Source organism: Pseudophryne corroboree, chromosome 12, assembly GCF_028390025.1.
Source record: "Pseudophryne corroboree isolate aPseCor3 chromosome 12, aPseCor3.hap2, whole genome shotgun sequence".
Classification (NCBI taxonomy): domain Eukaryota; kingdom Metazoa; phylum Chordata; class Amphibia; order Anura; family Myobatrachidae; genus Pseudophryne; species Pseudophryne corroboree.
Genome location: NC_086455.1, coordinates 21,555,511 through 21,577,330, shown reverse-complemented (window position 1 = coordinate 21,577,330; position 21,820 = coordinate 21,555,511). Strand labels below are relative to the sequence as shown.

The following is a 21,820-nucleotide window of genomic DNA, read 5'->3' as shown; positions in this document are numbered from 1 at the left end:
AATCTATGAAATATATTCCTGATTTGAAATTATCTCCATACATAACTTTGGGGATCTATGTACTAAGCCTTGGAGAGAGATAAAGTGGTCGGAAATAAAGTATCAGTCAATCAGTTCCTAACTGCAAGCCAAGGGTTGCATGTTTGTATTCAAGCGGTAGTTAAGAGACGATGACAGTGGAAGTTTTAATACAAACCCTGGCAGCTCCGACATTGGCATATTCTCAGACAGCATTTGCGCAAATCTCTCAACCAGGCACCAATAATATGAGACAAATATGCATTATTCCTTTTTTAATGCAGATTAATTTTTTCTCTTTGATGACATGCAGTTTATGACCTCTACAAATATGGAGTGATAAAGAGAAAAAGAAAAACAGATATAAGTATTTTTCTTAATTTCCTACAAGGCACAAGTTATATTTGTTCTTCGTGATGTATACAGTATTTTCACATTGTGACCAACAGGATAAATATCAAACCAAAAATAATGACCACCATGTAACCTCTCTGATTTGAGGCCTGATTCAGCGGTGGACGTAGTGTCACAGTTGATCAATTATTTGCTACTGAACATGTGTCAAAATTCCTGAGAACCCTTACAGTACCTGGATACCACTGAGTGTACATAGAGATTGCTGCTGAGTCACTTGCATTAGAGTTGGTGTTCCTGAGAGTCATTGGTGCACATGAAGTTGCGCCAATGGTGGCATGTTCAGAATCCCCAATGCAGTTGCACTGTACACGGACACTGAAAGTGGGGATCTCAGTGCTAGTACTGTCCATCATATCCTGATGCACAAGGGGAAGGCAGATAATAGCAATTGCTAATTAACGCAGCTATTAATCAGTAAAAAAATGCCTAGAGTGATTGGAACTGTGTCCACCTCTGTATCAAGCCCGTTGACACTTGAAACTCAACCTCCTAAATAAACTCTCTTGGTGCCAAAAATATGTTCATATGAATTTTATGAGCATTTATTTTTTTATGGTTCATCAACTTACAATTGGGGAAGGGGGGGGGGGGGCAAGACAGTATTGTCAGGGAGACAAGCACTTTCTACTTCATTTAATGCTGCCCATACACCGAAAGATTTATTGTCAGATCTGGACGGTTGGAATGAAAACCTGGTAATGGATGAGCAGAAATTACAGTTGGCCATTTGCTCCTAAATGCCGTAAAACTGACAAAAATTAATGTGAATTTCACCAATTTGTCTGATTGACCATTTTTGTCTGTTTTCCAGAGTTTGGAAGCAAATGTTCAATTGTCATTTACTCTCATCCAGACCTGACAATAAATCTATAGGTGTATGGCCAGCTTAAGACTCACACAGCAATCAATGGTGACGCCTCATACCGTTCAATAGTTTCTTCAAAGAATTGTGACAACAATATTAATTCTCAATGATTGTGGATGACATACACCTCCACACATCTCTTCCCAAATTATTCTCAATTATTGATAACTATGGAATGCTCTCTGGATATACAAATATAACTGTGTGAAGTCAGAGGTACTCCTACTGCACATACCCCAGTGGGCTATCAAGGTAAGTCTAATCATAGGCTTCATCAGGAATCTACCTGGTGAGCCAATGGCCCAGGGGGCTGCCTGGATCAGTTTGATTAATATATAAATGTATATGTTTTATGCTTTGCACCCTGGACAGGTGAGCTCAGAGAAGTCCATTCATGGTGGTGTATACTCTGGTATATATGCGGCTTGCCCCCCTAGGTATACTTCATGGTTGGCTGGCTCCATTTAAGAGACAAGCCACTTCATTGCATAAGCCATGCCAACATCCTACTTCTGCAGGCTGGACGGAGTGAATGAAGTTCCTGCAAAACACGTTGCGGTTTTTAAAGTCCCTTTTTCATTTTATACATTCCTTTCTCCATACCCTCTTCCAATTTATTTTCCACTATTTATGTTTTTTTACCTGCTTGTATATATTCTTAGTAACCATTATTTTTTATTCTGTAAATCCAGTCAGAATTAATTTATTTAATTTAATAAAATAAATAATTATTTTTACAGAACATTTTGCGCAGTAAGCATATTATTTAATGTTATATATTTCATATATATTTTTATAATATAGAATTTGTTACTCTGCTGTATCCAGCTCATCACTTTATTCCATATTATATTATATACCAACAGACCAAAAATTAAATGCCCAAGGCTCAGAAACATACTGTACGCCATCAAGGTGAGTGCAACTGATTTGTATCCATTGGAAAGATTGTATGTGCAGATGTCACCAGCCTCATCTATCCTGTGGTGCGTACGCACGGGCATATGCATCGCGGATAGCGCGAACACTCCACACTGCGAGTGATCGCAGCGTGTATTCGCACCATAGGAATACATTGTGTGCTGCGATGCGTACATCTGGATTTCCTACTGGTGCACAGTATGTGGGACCTTCTTTCTTTCTGGGCCATCTGAGATAAAAGTGGACCTGATGAAACTAAGCTGATGATGGCAAACACCTTAGGACATAGGTCTTCAACCTGCTAGCCCTCACGCTGGTATGGAACTGCACATCCCAACATGTTTGGATGTTTCCAAGTATGGCCTCCTGTGTAAACGATTAAGAGTCTCAGTTTCCACCAAGTTTTGCAATATACCTGTGACACTTTCATAAAACTCCCCTAAAGACAGACCATGCACCTGAATAACCACCTCCAAGTCACCACCCCTGAATGCCCAACATATTTCCATTCATTTCTGAGATGCTGTGTCTCAATCAGTCCTCCGACTGTGTACACTAACACATAATGGCATTTCAGCGACTCAGAATCAGCCCTGATATTCCTTTTCTGTTCCTACTGGGTTCTCGGATTTAAATAAACAACTGAGACTAGATCCCACTTTATTGCACGTGCAACCACCATAGGACAACTGTGTTATATTGTCCGGTACACACACACACCACCAAAAGAGGGATAGTACAATATGTCACCATAATTAACCTCCCATTATCCTCAAATGGTGTACACTATATATATTATTTTCCACAAATGTTCTGTAAGCAGAAGCACCCAGGGCCGGCTCTACCATTAGGCAGCTTTAGGCGGCAGCCTAGGGGCACCGGCTCCTGGAGGGCGCCACTAAATTCATCTAGCAAAAAACTGAAGGATGACTCTGTGTGCGGCCTCCTCCTTACACTGCGCTGGCTGCTGCTGCAGGTCTAATCAGGTGCAGCCGTCGCTATCAGGCTGTACCACAGAGTGCCTCAGCGCTTCCTCCGTGCTAACAAGTGTAACATCATGTCATATGAAGGCACATAGGAGGCGGATGTAACTATGGCTCTCCCAAGGGGCGCCCCCACAGCCACTCCTCATAGTCCTGATGCGGGCCCCTGGATCCCAACTCTCCAGCAGCAAGCAGCACCTGACTACATGTCTGCACCTGCAGCGTCGCTGTAATGCTGCTGCCGCCTGTAAGAGGAGTTATACCAATTATGAGGGAAAACAACGAAACAACTACAGGTTGAGTATCCCTTATCCAAAATGCTTGGGACCAGAGGTATTTTGGATATGGGATTATTCCGTATTTTGGAATAATTGCATACCATAATGAGATATCATGGAGATGGGACCTAAGTCTAAGCACAGAATGCATTTATGTTACATATACACCTTATATACACAGCCTGAAGGTCATTTTAGCCAATATTTTTTATAACTTTGTGCATTAAACAAAGTGTGTGTACATTCACACAATTCATTTATGTTTCATATACACCTTATACACACAGCCTGAAGGTCATTTAATACAATACTTTTAATAACTTTGTGTATTAAACAAAGTTTGTGTACATTGAGCCATTAAAAAACAAAGGTTTCACTATCTCACTCTCACTCAAAAAAGTTTGTATTTCGGAATATTCCGTATTTCGGAATATTTGGATATGGGATACTCAACCTGTATTACGTAAGTAACCCATGGGGGTTTCTGCAGGACCACAGGCAGTACACATATTACAGCCTGGTGGGTGGGTTGATCTTGTAAACAGCATAATAGGGAAACACAGGCACTGGGGTACAATACAGTACATATGGAGGAGGAGGGGTCAGTAATTAACTTACAGAGGGGGGATGGAACACAATAAGGAGCATACATATAATATGTATATATGTATATAATACTGTTTGTATGTATACACATACAATTAAATTTCCCACCAGACCCTATATATAGATGCAGTGTATACAAGATAGATAGATAGACAGACCTACAGACAGACAGATAGATTATTCCAGCACTCAGCAAAAAAAATTAAATTGGCCTCAGTATCCTATACAATTGCCAACATGCCAGCTAGCATGTATACAAAGGCAGAAAGAACGGTCATCACTCAAGGATTTGAAAGTAAAAGTACTGCATATTGTGAACAAAGTCACAAAAATATAAATTTTCACTTTAAAAGTCCATGAGTGTTGTTTCTTCTTTCTGTATATGTATAATAATGCAATATACCCTAGTCCATCTAGTGGCTACCTGCATCTTCCGTCTGAAAGGTGGGTTTTTTGTTTGCAGGTTAGTTAGGGGGCGCTAGGCTGGAGATTTGCCTAGGGTGCATAGAGACCTTGCACCGGCCCTGGAAGCACCTCCTGCAAGACAACACGCTGATAAGGTTTGTCTATGTCAGCTGCAGCAGGAGACACGCGTTCCGGCCGTTGCCTGTGAGTCGGGAAGCCAGAGGCAGACGGCGTTCCCCGTTGCTTAGGGAATAAGGTACGTGTAGCAGAGCAGCTGCATAGAGTTTATTAATTAGGACTCTTGGGTTCTGACTGGTGCAGCACCATTTATATTCCCTTCCTGGCCTCTCCCAAATTGCTGGTGATAGTTCCTGCTCTTGTGAGAACCTGTCAACTCGTGTGAGAACCTTTCAGCCTGAGAAACACCCGTGATTCTGAGACCCTGTCTGACTGCTTTCCTGATCTGATCCAGCTAGCCATGCACTCATGTTTTGGTGTGGAATTTTCACACAGGCACTGTAGTTGCCTATATTTCTTTATTGTCTCCACCTTATGCATTGTTGCTTTAATATACAGTTTTTAGTTGCTAATAACACCCTGTGCATTGTTGCATTTATACACGGTCTTGTTTTTAATAAAACACTATGCATTGTTGCATGTACTTACTGATTGTGTAAAATTTGTATTCCAAACTGTGCACTGTTGCACTCATGTGCATTAGATTGTTTCTCTCTGCGTGTAGTGCAGCGGTATCTAGTAGGGTTCAGTGTACGTCTCACCGTACTGTAACCTACTCTTGCCCAACCTCCAATAGCCGCCTTGTCTATACATAAAACCTGGGGGCATCTGAGTACAGGATGGACATAATCTGCCCTGGAAAGGCGGCTGCTATAGGTGAAATCTTTGGCTGCAGGAGGCTAAAAGACTGCTGTGCAAGGGTAATTGTGTGAGCGTCACCAAAAACCATCAGATAGCCCATAGCACACTGTAGTCCACGTAACAGTATAGAGCTGGAACCACCCCTTTGCCTCTATGTTGCTACTTTGAGGAGTCCAATTGAAAGGTTCCTGATGTTTCTGGATGCATATTCCATCTCATTATCCGTATAGAAGCCCTTGAGTCATGCTACATTGCTAATAGCAGGAGTTTGCCCTTACCTCCTATGTAGAACTTTAAAAGGTTCGAGTTAGAGGAAAACATAAACCTATTGACACAAAATAAATATATATATATATATATATATATATATATATATAAAATTCAATTATTATAATTATTTTTACCAGAATAAAGACATTGGGATAAATACAATCCCTCTTCCAACACACCACCACCACCACCGCACACACATTGGTTACTCAGGAATATGCCAATAATAGAACACATTAGTCCCATTAGAGCGGATGCTAAAAAAACAAAGTAAGGAGGATGCAGAAACTCTTTCAATATACTGTAAGGGCGATGTTTAAAAGGGAATAAAGAAGAAAGAAATGCTAGCAGACCAGTAATGAGAGAAGTCCTCCTATTTTATAGATCTTGTGAAAAGCACACAAAGTGTATTCCTGTCTAATCCGCCAGGACTAGAGATGTGCGGCGGGCAATTTTCGTGTTTTGGCTTTGGATCTGGATCCCCACTCGTGTTTTGGATCTGGATTGGTTTTGCCAAAACCACCCTTTCGGGTTTTGATTCTGGATCTGGATGATTTTTGAAAAAAACATAAAAACAGCTAAAATCACAGAATTTGAGGGTAATTTTGATCCCACGGTATTATTAACCTCAATAACATTCATTTCTACTCATTTCCAGTCTATTCTGAACACCTCACAGTATTGGTGGTCATTCCGAGTTGTTCGCTCGTTGCCGATTTTCGCTATGCTGCGATTTGTTGCTAAATGCGCATGCGCATGATACGCAGAGAGCATGCGCTAAGTTATTTTACACAAAACTTAGTAGATTTGCTGGTGTTCGTGCGGCGCTTTTCAGTCGCAGTGCTGATCGGTGAATGATTGACAGGAAAGGGGCATTTCTGGGTGGTAACTGAGCGTTTTCCGGGAGTGTGCTAAAAAACGCAGGCGTGTCAGGGAAAAACGCGGGAGTGTCTGGAGAAACGGGGGAGTGGCTGGCCGAACGCAGGGCGTGTTTGTGACATCAAACCAGGAACTAAACGGACTGAGCTGATCGCAATCTAGGAGTAGGTCTGGAGCTACTCAGAAACTGCAAGAAAATATTTAGTAGCAGTTCTGCTAATCTTTCGTTCGCTATTCTGCTAAGCTAAGATACACTCCCAGAGGGCGGTGGCCTAGCGTTTGCAATGCTGCTAAAAGCAGCTAGCGAGCCAACAACTCGGAATGAGGGCCAATATTGTTTTAAGGCCAAAAGGTTGCACCACGGTCGTTGGGTGACTAAGCTAAGTGACACAAGTGTGCTGCACAAACACCTGGCCCATCTAGGAGTGGCACTGCAGTGGCAGACAGGATGGCAGTTTTAAAAGATAGGCCCCAAAGAGCACATCATGCAAAGAAAAAAAAGAGGTGCACCGAGGTTGCTGGGTGACTAAGCTAAGCAACACAAGTGTGTGGCACAAACACCTGGCCCATCTAGGAGAGGCACTGCAGTGGCAGACAGCATGGCAGTTTTAAAAAATAGGCCCCAAAGAGCACATCATGCAAAGAACAAAAAGAGGTGCACCGAGGTCGCTGGATGACAAAGCTAAGCGGCACAAGTGTGCTGCACAAACATCTGGCCTATCTATGAGTGGCACTGCAGTGGCAGACAGAATGGCAGTTTTAAAAAATAGGCCCCAAAGAGCACATCATGCAAAGAAAAAAAAGAGGTGCACCGAGGTCGCTGGGTGGACTAAACTAAGCGACACAAGTGTGCGGCACAAACACCTGGCCCATCTAGGAGTGGCACTGCAGTGGCAAACAGGATGGCAGTTTTAAAAACAAGGCCCCAAAGAGCAAATAATGCAAAGAAAAAAAGAGGCGCAAGATGGAATTGTCCTTGGGCCCTGCCACCCACCCTTATGTTGTATAAACAGGACATGCACACTTTAACAAACCAATAATTTCAGCAACAGGGTCTGCCACATGAGTGTGGCTGAAATGATTGGTTTGTTTGGGCCCCCACCAAAAAAAGAAGCAATTAATCTCTCTTTGCAGAAACTGGCTCTACAGTGGCAAGATGTCATCCTCATCCTCAGATTCCCCCCCCCCCCGCCCTTCAGTGTTTACATCCTCATCCTCACAGAGAAATAATATTCAAACAAACAAACCACATCACTTAGATGCCAGTGGACTGTTTACGCTGTTACTCAAAGTTTCTGAACTTGACAATGACTTATGATGAATGGGTTGCAGGTGACGTATAAGGGAGGATGTTCCTAGGTGGTTAACGTCCTTAACCCTACTTATTATGGATTGACAAAGGCAACAGATGGCTTGACACCTGTGGTCTGGATTTGTGGTTAAATAATTCCACACCGAAGAGGTGGCTTTTTTGGTATTTTGCCCAGGCATGACAATGGGCTTTTTCATCCCATGGCCAACAATTGTTTCCACTGGTGCCTTATTCAAACAAACCGCATCACCATCAAAATCCTCATCGTCAACTTCCTCCGCAGCGCCAGCTACACCCATATCCTTGTCATCCTGGTGTACTTCTACAGTGACATCCTCAATCTCAATATCAGCAACTGGACTGGCGGTGCTCCTCCCAGCACTTGCAGGGGGTGTGCAAATGGTGGTAGGAGCCTCCTCTTCCCATACAGTGTCCTCAAGGTCAGGTCTAGACATCACAAATGCAGACAGTGCTAGCACCCCTGTATTTTCACAACACCCCTGTAATTTTACAGCATACAAGACAGGGCCAGTGTACATTGATTTTCACTGCACCCTAGAATTATTACAGCATACAAGACAGGTCCAGTGTACATTGATTTTCACAGCACCCCTGAATTGTTATAGCATGCAAGGCCAGTGTAATGTTATTTGAACAGCAACACCCCTATATTTTACAGCATACAGCAGTGTGCTTTTAATTTTTAACAACTGCACCCCTGAATTTTTTTATAGCGTACAGGGCCACTGTAATTTTATTTGAACAGCAACACCCCTAGCTGTTTTTATCAAAACCAAAACACATGAGGGCGGTTTAGGCGAATCCAAAACCCAACGACGAATTAGAACCAAAACATAGGGGTTGAAGCACTTCTCTAAGATGTACTAAGCATTGGAAAGAGACAAACAGGAAAGAGATAAAGAGCCAACCAATCAGCTACTCAATCAGCCAATCATATTTGAAACACAGCTTGTAACTTGGCAGTTAGGAGCTGATTGGCTGGCACTTTATCTCTCTCCACTTTATCACTTTCCGAGGCTTAGTACATCTCCCCCTAAGTCCTTAATAAAATTCCAAATATTTCTATAAATGAGGATGCATGGCATCTACATCACACCATGCATGTGTCCCGATTATGTGCACATGCCGGGAAATGTGTATTGGAGATATAGTGACGTTGGTGGGCAGTGAGAGGGAGGATTCTTAGCATGTGCATGGAGATGGTCCGTGTTATGGGTCTGTCGTGTGAGTGTCACTGGCATGTCAGTGAAATTAGCTACTTAGAGACACTCAAACGCTCGCATAGAAGGACATAGATGGCTGTAGAAACTGCACCTGTCATAGGGTTCATTTAAGTTTCAATGGTGCGATGGATGATGGCACCTAAAGATAAACAAATCAGTATTATTGCATGTACGGATGGCATCTTTGGGATATTAAAAAAAACTGTTAAAAAAACAATAGACTTTTATGGTGTGCTTTTTATTATATATAATAAAATATAGAATTGACTTAATTTTATATTTATTTTACTGTATAAAACTTTTTCTCTCCTCAGTTACATTTTTTCATAGTACTTCACAGCCTTGTAAGAAAAGAACAACCACCATCAGGTGGAGGGTATTCCTAGGGGATGGTATCAGAATGCAGACACTTCTCAGAGAGTATTTTAACACTACCCTTAACCTACTCCTCCTGCAGCCTAACCCTAACCATCACCTCCAGTAGCAGCCCTAACCGTCCCCTTCAACAGCAACCCTAACCGTCCCCTCCAGCAGCAACCCTAACCATTCTCTCCATAGCCTAACCCTATCCTACTCCTCCTGCAGTCTAACCCTAACCATCCCCTCCAGCAGCAACCCTAACCATCCCCTGCAGCAGCAACCCTAACCATCCCCTCCACAGCCTAACCCTAACCCACTCCTCCTGCAGCCTAACCTTTCAGGATGCCACTGTCAGTGTTCTGACAAACTGCATCCCGTTCTTGGGGATTGCCCATCACTGCTTCTTGGGAACAAGGAGATACTAACTAGGGGGAGGCAAAAAGCCTAAATAGCAGGAAGATTCTCTTCCTACAGCCTTGGGTGGTGATACTGTCAGTGTGGCCGTGGAAAGCTGCAAAGATTCACGGCTGATGTGCTCCATCTGAATTCAGGCTGCAAGTAGAGAATCTCTTCCAGCAGCCACAGTTATGGAGAAGATGGAGACAGTTTTTGGCGGAGTATTCAACAGGGACTGGCCAGACATTGTGAATCTAGCGGCTGTTGGAAGTTACCATTCAGCAGCCGCAAATGTGACCGTGTCAAGTAAACCTCAACTTGGCGTGACTGCATCTCATGTGACCACGACAGGCAAGTGGTTAAACTTGAAACTCTAAAGAGACTGCTTGTAGTGATTGTTGCACCAATGAGAGACTCTCCTTCAACTTTTTCATTCTTCTATTATCGTTATCAGACTCATCTACTGCTTTCAGTACATTCTATTTCATTATTTCATGGTCCTCAAGGCAAATGTTTTAGTATATTCAGGCATGCTCGTGTACTCAGTTGATACTGGACCTGTTTAAGTATACTGTAGTTGTTCAGAATTTGTTGAAATCTCACAAAAAAAAGTATTAAATAAAGTTAATAAATTCCATTGAAATAATGGATTTAAAACTTTATGTGTACCTTTATGTATTTCTTTATAATTAATACCTTGGAGGAAATAAAGACATTTAATGAAAACCCACAAAGTCCTGGAGACCTAGAATTCATTTGGGAGTTTCGGCTCAGCACAGTTGTTTAGCCTTGAGAGCAAAATGTTTTTTATTTATATAAGACTAGAGGGATTGAATGTTGAAGTGTGCCAGGTGTTCACAGCAATCAACCAACAAAAAGGGACCAGAAGATGTTGCTAATTACTATAAGCTATGTTGGAGGGTACGGTCACAAAGAATTTTTAAAGATCTTAAATTTACTGAAATGTATTTGACTTGTTGAAATAAAAGAGAAGAAAGAACCAGTTTAATATATCGACACCTGAGGATAATTTCTTCTCAAGGTAAGTACTTCAATTAAATGTGATCTGGAAGACGTACCATCCGAACAGCGTGGGAACTCTCGTATTGGTGGCACATCGTGACCGCAACATTGCTCCTTTAACCGCACACCCCATTGTAGAACAGTAGAATGAGAGATTTAGGACTACCATAAGTATTGGAGAAGACAGCAACTTATATGTTAATAATATGTGCTTAATACTATTAAAACCTTAATGTCACATAGTACTACGACCCCACGTAATCTGTATGAGATGTTGAAGGTGAATGTAAATGCTGTACAGACCAGGGACGTACGGTGAGCTCACCCCACCGCACGACACTGGTGCAGACATGGAGGCAGCAGTTTTTGGTCATGATTCATACTGTAGGTGGGCAAATGTGCAGTAGCCGGTGCGACTAGATCATTGGTTTGAGGAGCTACCATAATTAACTTACGGGAAACACAGCCGAAGCCAACAGACTCTGGGTAGCTAAACTTTTTACCTAAAAAGAAATAGGAAAAAAAACTTTCTCAATTGCGGAATTTTTAAAGTATGGCACCTGCTTGCTGTGTGTTGTATAGTAGTACATCTTCCAAGGCTCCAAGCTGATATATAGTAGACCCTAGGCTGACCACATGACAGGTCAGGATGTATCAAGCCTTAAAGAGAGGTATTGTTGAGTAGTTGCCCAAAGCAACCAACAGCCATTTCAAAGACTGTGCTAGAAACATTACAGGAGTTGATTGGCTGCTTTGGGTAACCTCCACTTTATCTCTCTCCAAGGCTTGATACATCCTCCTCTCAGTTAAAAAAAAAACAACACAAAGTTTGATCAAAGGTGCTATAATTATAAATATATGTATGTAATTAGTAAATCTAAAAACCAGAGCAATGTCCTTTAAACTCCACATGTTCTAGAAGTTCTTCTATTTAAATAGAAATTCTCCTTGAGATGACGTCAAAACATGGAAAAAATGGAGACGTAATCTAAGCACTTTCAGCTGTGGCTACAGTCACATCTATATCATCCACCATTTTTCAGGGTCCTTGAAATATACAGGGATAGATTCAAATGTCCGTCTCCCCCTCCCGCCCCCTATCGCGCCCGCTGGCAGTATTTTATTGTTGCTGCGGATGGGCGCGACAAGTTCATTTCAGCTCACTACCCCCGAAGGTAGCGTGCTGAAATGCGCGTAAAGAGACCCGATTGGGCGCCCAAAGGTGTCTCTTTCACTATCGTGCCTATTACTTTAATAGGGTTAAGGCGCTTGGCGCGCCTTATCCCATCTGTAATGAGCGCGATCAGCACGATAACAGGGTCCATTTGAATATCGCCCCTCTATCTCCTGTCACTTTAGACGGGAGATAGCGGGTGCGATATGAATTGAATCTGGCCCATAAAGTCAGCAAAGATTAGACATTAGTTGCCTCTTGCTACATAATGGAAGTTTTCCCTATGCACCAATCTCCTCGAACTAATCTGGATAGGAGTTAGCTGTTTAAAATAAACCTAATGCACCCCCTCCCCCCCACACACACTTTAATTACAGATATGTTACTTTAAAATCACTTCAATGCACAGAGCAACCCCCAACATTTCCAAGACATGGGGTAGGTCCTGGGTACTCAGTGGTGCATGATCACTGGAAGGTACTCAGTGGTGCATGATCACTGAGGCTAGGCCTCATTGAGTTTTTACAGTATTACAGTCGGGGCATTCCCACACACCCCTCTCTGAGCACCTGGGCAACCCTTTATACGCTCTTGACGTCTGAGTCCAGCAACTACCACTTTCTTTTCTCGATAGTTAGCACCATTATCTTCTTTCCCTTGGACCCTCAACTCTTCACTTAATACCAGGCTCTTTGGACTAACCCCATTACAAGCTCTCCCAACCCATGCCCTTCTCCCATAAAAACAGCATTTCAATGAAAAAATGTGTACTAATTAGAATAAATACCAAGATATATACTATTTTTAAGATTTTTTAAGGGGCAAGATTTACTACATGCATAATATATGCAAAAAAAAAAGCTTCATAAGGTGTAGACTTTTAATATGCTCTATATAGCTGTCAGGTCAACATCCAACTCTGTGATAATCACCATGGGGCCAACTTTAAATGGTTGTCCAGTTGAGGACAACACTTGCATCATCAGAGATTCAGACTTCTGGGAAAAGCAGTTTTACGTACCAGAGGTGTAAAGGTTTCACATAAGCCTCCTAATTACAGCAGCTCTTGATCTTCCAGCCTCTGAAACAGCATCACCTGGTGGTTAAACAGAAACAAAAGATAGTCCTGCAGGAGATAGAAACCTTCCTAAAATTTGAGTTGAGTCATTGAGGTCCCTAGTCACTTTGTGGGCCGGATTTAGTGGTGGCAACCACTTGAATTTGCACAGAAATGCCCACCAGCTGTGTCTCAAAATACGCCGTTTGGTGTAAAAAGTTGAACCATTGGTCCCACGTCCGTAGCACCATTGTCTGAACATGGCCCCAATGCCAGTGAAACTGATCTGGTGGCAACACGCCTGCGCCCGAACCCTTGTTACCACCCCTGGTGCAAACATTAGCATGGCATCTACCTCTGAATTAGGCCTTGATAGAGGCTAATTCATAATTTTATATTTTTGCAGACCAGAAAGTAAATTTACCGAGAGTCTATTTTCTCTTTATTTTAAAACCACCTCAAATAAACTCAAATGGACCGATTTCGACTCTTGTGTTTCTATTCAAAATAGTGTATTTACTAAGAATCTATTTCTAAAAATAGCTGGTAATGTGATTTCTACTTAAAGTTGCAAATGTCGTCAGTTTACACTCACATTGGACCTTATTCAGAAATGAACTCAGATCGCGTCCATCTCCTTACATGCTGGGGACCACCCAGGATGTGTGAGGCCGCCTCCCGATGCATCCGCAATTAGATTGTGGACATATCGGAAATAAGGTTGTCCCCTGACAGCACAGTCCGGCTGCACTGTCAGGCTGTCGGACGCCATTTTTTTTTAAACGGAGCGGTTGCGTGTGACGTCATGCAGCCGCCCCGAAAACGGTCGCAGTCGGCCCACTCCGCCCCCCCATGTCGCGGCAACACCCCACGAACGCCTGCTGCTGACCGCAATGTGTGGGGCCGTGAAGCCGTCGGCAAAATGCGCTGTGGGACGCATTAACGGCCGGGTCTGAATGACCCCTATAGACGCTTAAATCGTCTCAAAATCGATTTCATTATTCAAGTGCTTCCCTATTGGCCAAAACATGTCACATGAACTGTAAGTCATATACAAAAGTATTCCAGCGCATCACCAGAAGTGTGTGGATTCACAATAGAATCATATTTATTATAGAAAACAGGTACACACAAATAAGAATGTTTTTTGGAGATCACAATTCTAAATAGCTACTATCAAATAGTACATAGTACAAAACAAGACTATTTGATGGGGCACTCTTTGTAATTTAGAATATCATTTATTACATTTTATTGATAATGATATATATTAAAATCACAAAATGCCATCTCTTAGTTTGCACAACCTAAATTGTACATAACAATACAGTAAATGTGCACATAAAGTTATAGCAATTGGGAGAACACTCAAAGTAATACAAGGTGAATGTATCACTGATTACAATAAGCAGGCAGATCAAATACTAAATACAAATCAAATTACAGTAGATGAATAGATTAACTCAACACATTTGGATATGGATCAGCCACTGATTTTCATGATTTCCAATATTGGATGATAAATTACCCTGGTAATCACATTTTAGTCATGGTTGTGTTTATTAAGAGTACATGCAATGGTTAAAAACTGAACAAGACACTACAGATGCCTGTATACAGGCAAAGATATGTACATATGGGTTGGGTATGTGATCCCGGCTGTCGGGATGCCAGCAGTCACATGACCAACACCGGCATTCCGGCAATGAGAATGCAGACAGGGTAATTATTTTACCTCCCTCCCCATCCCCTACCCTAACCCACTTGAGGTGCCGGCTGGGGTTAAGATTTGGGGGTGGCAGCTAGGGTTACGATTCGAAGGGTAGTGGATAGGGCTAAGGCTCGGGGGATGGTGGCTACAGCTAACAACCCCCTCTAGTGCCTAACCCTAACACCCCCTTCCCCCCCGGGCCCTAACCTTAATAGTGACCCTGATACTTACCTTCAGGATGTTGGCGGTTGAAGTTCCGGCACCAGGATTCTGAGTGGTGTTGGGATTCCGACGTCGGTCACATGACCACCGGCATCCTGAATGCCGGAATGCTAACTGCATCCCGTCCATAAAATTTGTACCTCATACCACCTTAAATACATCAATATATGTGCATTCAGACAATAATATACAAGTGTCCAAGATGCGTTTAGGCACTAACAATACATAATTATATAGGTCTGTGTAAGTATATTTACAATAACAAAGGGTAAATATCACTTTAAAAGGGTTCTAAACCCTAAATAATGACTTAGACAGTCTCATTTTGCCTTTCCCTTGCATCTACTGCCCTCCTATGTGTCCAAATTGACAGTGAACAGGAGGATGAGAGTGCGCTGGGGTAGGTCAGGGATGAGAAAATTAAAGATAGATAAGGAAGGATCTGCTTTTGTGCAGGGACTCTCACCCTCAGCCCTGTTGGAAATACCAGCTCAGGGAAGTGGCGAGAGCACCACACAAGGAGAGTCCCTCAGAAAAAGGCAGCAAGTACACGTTACCAAGAGACAGAAATGTTGTAAGCAAATTTGCAACAATAGATATCTACAGGTGTACTAATATGTCATATATCTCTCCAGTCATGTATTAGACTTTGTAAGTACTAGTAGGCTATATAATTATTAATAGTAGTAAATTTGAAACCTAATTTAACATCAGAGTGAGCTTGATAGAGTAATATATATCTGCAATGCTGATACCCTAAGGCAGGCATGTCCAAACTGCGGCCCTCCAGCTGTTGAGAAACTACACATCCCAGCATGCCCTGACACAGCTTTAGCATTCTCTGACAGCAAAACTGTGCCAGGGCATGCTGGGATATGTAGTTTCACAACAGCTGGAGGGACGCAGTTTGGACAGTCCTGCCCTAAGGTGACTCAGAGGTATGGTCTCTAAAGGAGTACATTAATATGGTCACACAACTGTTATATATATCCACACGTGAAAATAAGGAGAGTTATGGTAGACTTACCATTGTTAACTCTCTTTCTGTGAAGTACACAGGGTTCCACAGGGAATACATTGGGGTGTAGACTGGATCTGAATCCAGAGGCACCAACAGGTAAAGCTTTAGCTGTCCCAGGATGCATCAGGGGGCCTCCTCTATAACCCCGCCTCCAGGCACTGTGAGCTCAGTTTTGTTAACCAGTCCAATGCAGGAAGCAGGCAAGAAAGAAGGAAGATGTTAGTCACAGAAGAACACATTCTCACGACAGGAGAAGGCACCAGTGGCTAATGCCATACAAAACCAAAGAAGCTAGGTGTGTCAGGGTGGGCGTCCTGTGGAACCCAATGTACTTCGCAGAAAGATATTTAACACTGGTAAGTCTACCATAACTCTCCTTTTCTGCAGCAGGGTACACAGGTTTCCACAGGGAAACATCAGGGATGTCCTAAAGCAGTTCTCAAGGGAGGGGACGCGCCTGAGCGGATGTAAGAATCCGGCGTCCAAAGGAAGCATCCTGGGAGACAAAGGTATCAAAGGCATAAAACCTAAGAAACGTATTCACTGAGGACCACGTAGCCGTCTTGCACAATTGTTCTGCCCAAGAAGGTCCAACAGACCGAGTAGAATGGGCCTTAATTGAAGCTGGAACCGGACGTTCAGCTTGCGTATAAGCATGTGCAATCACTGTTGTAGCGGACGAGAGTGAAATTGAGCGTACTCTATCATGTCGAAGGATGACACCATCAGGCCAAGGACTTGCATTGCTGAGTGGATCAACACTCTGGGGCGACGAATTAAGTGTCTTATCCTGTACTGAAGCTTCAGGACCTTGTCTGGGGCCAAGAACAGTCTCTGACTGTGAGTGTCCAGTAGTGCCCCTAGGTGCACCATGTTCTGAGTTGGGACCACCTGTGAGCATGTAGGAAAGTCACAGTCAGTTGTAGATGACTGAGGAGAACTTTGTGTGATCTTGCCAAAATCAAAAGATCGTTCACATATGGGAGGATTCTGATTCCCTGATGACAGAGATGAGTCATCATAATGGCCATGACCTTGGTGAAGATCCAAGGAGCCGTAGCCAGTCCAAATGGCAGAGCCTGGAATTGGTAATGAAGGTCGCCAATAGCAAACCACAGGAACTGCTGATGTGAGAAGGCAATAGGAATATGCAGATATGCATCCTGTATATCCAGGGATACCATATAGTCTCCGGGTTCCATAGCCAGCACCACTGAGCGCAGCGTTTCCATATGAAAATTGGATACTCTCACAAACTTGTTCAAAGAATTGAGGTTGAGTATGGGCCGGAATGACCCATTGGGTTTTGGAACCAAAAACAGAGTCGAGTAGTAACCTCTGCCCCTCTGGAACAGAGGAACCGGCACTACCACTCCAGTACTCATGAGGGAGTTTACAGAGGTTGAGTGTCCAACGGGTGAGACAATGAGCAGAACTGGTGAGGGGGACAGCTCTTGAATGAGATAGCGTACCCGTGAGAGACAACTTTCAGTACCCAAGTGTGGGTGGTCGTGAGCCAGAACTGGGAGAACTGTAGAAGTTGGCATTCCACCCTGGGGTCCCCCAGGGGAAGGCCCACCCCATCATGCCGCAGGCTGACGGGCTGCCCAGGGCTGTTTCACCTTGGGTCTAGAAGTTTTAATTAACGCGAGACTGTCTAGGGTATGACTGAGGACGAAAGGAACAACAAGTGGTGCTTTTTGCCTTCTGAGAAGGATTAGAGGTGGGGAGAAAAGCCGTCTTAGCAGCTGCTAACTCAGACACCATTTTATTGAGGTCTTCCCCAAACAAGATGTTCCCAGTGAAGGGGGGGTCTTCCAAATCTTCTTTGAGTCCAAGTCCACTTTCCACGACCTCAACCACAGAATGCAGCGTGCCAGGACAGACGTAGCCGACGCCTTAGCCGCCAACACTCCCGCCTCAGTAGATTCACCATAGGTACAATCTGTGGGGGTAATGCCACAGGAGGCCCCATAGGAGGCGCAAGGCGTTCCACCAGAGTATGCTGCACATGGTTGCTCCTGGCCAGGTGCAGGAGCTGCAGACTGACTGGGAGGCATATGACAAACAGTACAGAGACCATCATGTAATGCTTCCTCCTCTGTCAAACCCGCGGAGCATACTCTGCATGTTGCAGGAGTTTCTGCTGATTTGTTGCCCTTTTTGTTATACATTGCACAATATAAATATGTATTTGATATTAAAAGGTATGCATACAAAATAACATATGTACATATGTACATATGTAACATATGTACAGTATATCATTCAGTATAACATATATAAATAAAAGTGTTACAGTTACATAAGAAACAATTACAGCCAGTATACATCACCCTTAGCTCAGAGGACAGTCATCACCAGTTAGAATCAGCAACACTGATTATATACTGTGTATTGGAGAAGGTACACATCTGGGGCTGGGTCTTCTGCTATTGGTTCAGGAGAGGGAGGTTTCTCATTCATTGTGTGTTATTGGTCAGTTCATATGTGAGCAATGTCCAGTTTTAAGATGCAGGTACAGGTGTTTGCCACTGGAAATGCTGAGGCAGGAGGTCCTTTGTCTCATAGAATGTGACTTTATAATCCTACATTTGATCATAGCTAATTGTCGCAATGTACGACAATTTACCCATAGCTACCAGTTTATTACTCACATTCTCCTGACCATTTTGACACTAAACATGATATGATTAACTAGTTCCGTCTCAGTAATACATATATGTCTGGTTTTACACTCTTTAATACATATACAAATACAATACAATCCTTGTGTTGGACATGTTTTGTCTATGTGTAATTTATGTGTTGTATGAATATGCGTATGCGTCTTTATGGCATTTCTCAGTGATTGCCCCTTGTACCATATATACACTCACCACGCGGCAACACGCACGCCATGCGACTCTATGCATGATGCGCGATAAAGAAGCATGGTGCGTCCATATACATAGAAACATAGAATTTGTCGGCAGATAAGAACCACTTGGCCCATCTAGTCTGCCCCCTTTTTTTTTTTTTTTTTTAACATTATTTTTATCTCTAACCTTATTTGATCCTTATTTCTTTGTAAATATATCCTTATGTATATCCCATGCATGTTTAAATTGCTCTACTGTCTTAGCCTCTGCCACCTCCGATGGGAGGCTATTCCACTTGTCCACTACCCTTTCTGTGAAGTATTTTTTCCGCAAATTTCCCCTGAACCTCCCCCCCTCCAGTCTCAGTGCATGTCCGTGTCCTATTGCTTCTCTTCATTTGGAGAATGTTTCCCTCCTGGACTTTGTTAAAACCCTTGATATATTTGAATGTTTCTATCATGTCCCCCCTTTCCCTTCTCTGCTCCAAACTATACATATTGAGATTTCTTAGTCTTTCTGGGTATGTTTTGTGATGTAGGCCATGCGCCATTTTAGTTACTCTTCTTTGTACAGCATCTAATGTATTAATATCCTTTTGAAGATATGGCCTCCAGAATTGAACACAGTATTCTAGATGAGGCCGTACCAATGACCTACACAGTGGCATTATTACTTCTTTCTTTCTGCTGCTGATTCCTCTCCCAATGCAGCCAAGCATCTGACTAGCCTTCCTCATTGCTTTGTTACATTGCTTACCTGCCTTTAAGTCATCTGAAATAGTGACTCCTAGATCCTTTTCCTCCTCAGTAGTTTCCAGTATAGTGCCATTAATACTATATTTAGCCTTTGGATTTTTGAGACCCAAGTGCATGATTTTGCATTTTTGGCATTAAACTGTAATTGCCACACTCTTGACCATTTCTCTAGTCTACCTAGATCCTCAATAATTTGTTTTACCCCACCTGGTGTGTCTACCCTGTTGCATACCTTTGTGTCATCTGCAAAAAGGCATACTTTCCCTTTAATGCCATTTGCAATGTCACCAATAAAGATATTAAAAAGCACTGGTCCAAGTACAGATCCCTGGGGTACTCCACTGGTAACATTTCCCTCCTGTGAATGCACTCCATTTACCACAAATCTCTGTTTTCTATCCTTCAACCAAGATCTTATCCAATCAATAATCCTAATATCCAATCCCAAACTTTCAAGTTTATTTAGCAGTCTGCGATGTGTAACAGTGTCAAAAGCATACTAAAGTCTAGATAAGCTATATCCATGGCTCCACCTTTATCCATTACTTTAGTCACACAGTTAAAAAAGTCAATAAGATTTGTTTGACATGATCTCCCCCCAGTGAATCCATGCTGTTTGGGATCCTGTAAATTGCCGGATTTGAGATAATCTACAACTCTTGCGTCCTTACGCCACCACCGAGAAGCGCCACTCTGTGTAGTTTTGTATGTCTCATTTTTCCGACTTCGACAGTACTATGGAGCCTTATTAAATTAGGTGTTAGTACACTTGACCTGTGCTCCTATTGACCAGGAGGTCTAGTGGGGTCCCTGCCCAGTGACAGTGTCCACGCCAGAGCTGCAGCCCGTCTCTCTAGGTCGCGGGTGGAACACAATTTAATGGCGGGTCCTGCTAGGAGACCCTCTTACCTGCCTCCCGGTAGCAGCCACGCAATCCTGGAGAGTGGTCCGGGATTGTGCCTATGTCCGCGGACGTCCCCGCCGCAAGTACCCGGGAACCAGGCCAGCGGAAGTATGTGGCGCTGCTTGGGAGGTGATGGAGCTGCCGCACTGAAGTCAGTCAGACTTGCAATGCTGTCAGCCCTGAAGAAATAAAGTCAATTTTCAGCAAAAAGCTTTTAAGGCTGCCAGAGCAGCCCTCCTGTTTAGTGACCTGCTGCTGCAGGCACCAACTAAAAACTGAGCTGACAGTGCCTGAAGGCGGGGTTATAGAGGAGGCCCCCCTGATGCATCCTGGGACAGCTAAAGCTTTACCTTATTTGTAATAAAAATTATACTTATCAGGCTGTAAGTGCTTGGGTCTGGTACTATGCACAAGGACCTCTGGTGCCCAGGTAGGTAGTCGGATGCACATTTCACCCAATAAGACTCCATTAAATTAGCTGAGCAGCCTGGTCAAGGGACACAAATGCTCCTCTCTCTAATGTGTTTCACCTTCATAGAGGCTTTGTCAGGGGAATGAGGATGAGCTATCTCCTCCAGACACTTACCTTAAATGCCTTCCCAGCATATGTGGCATCCCTCTCTCATGTTGTTTCCATCACAGCTCTTCCACCGGAACTCACATTGTATTGCTTCCACCGGGTGTGGGTGAGATCACTTCCATCCTCCATGCACTGTAAGACCCACAAATGCACAATGGACCCACAATGCACATGGATTAGAGGTTAAACAGACCTGCTTCCGTAGTGTCTATTATTTCTAGTGATTCGTGCTAAATTTTGAGTCAGTTTTCAAACCGTTAGTAAATAAGCTTTTGAATAGAAGTCTATCTAAAAGTTCTGATGGTTTTGGAGATGGTATCTTTAAGTCTAAAGTCTGTTTATAGTCGACTTTGATTGAATTTTCAGTCCATTTTGCCTTTAGGAAATACCCGATTTTGAAAATAGAAATAAAATAGACTGAAAAAAATCAAAATCGACTGTAAATTTACCCCCTGCTGTCTGAACACAAATGACCATGTGCAGTTCCTGACAAATTATTTATGTTTTGTTTTTTAATGAAATGTAAATTAATGCTTTATTACCTGTGTTTTGCTTATTAGGATTTGTATTCATTGGTTTTGGTGATGGGGCAGATAATCAAATGTCGTCTAAAAGGAACACAGGTGAATTTTCATTTATGTATTCTCCATTCCTTACCTCCAGGTATCAGCTGGATGTT

At 42.9% G+C, this 21,820-nt stretch overlaps 1 long non-coding RNA gene across 1 annotated transcript; it reads right to left on the bottom strand.

The window, feature by feature from the left end:
- Positions 1–9,167: 9,167 nt before the first annotated feature.
- Positions 9,168–13,128, bottom strand: LOC134980147 (uncharacterized). The gene is made up of 3 exons (XR_010190338.1): positions 13,052–13,128; positions 11,312–11,359; positions 9,168–9,216 (listed from the first exon to the last, which is right to left on the bottom strand). It is a non-coding gene; the product is annotated as an uncharacterized LOC134980147 (long non-coding RNA).
- Positions 13,129–21,820: the final 8,692 nt, after the last annotated feature.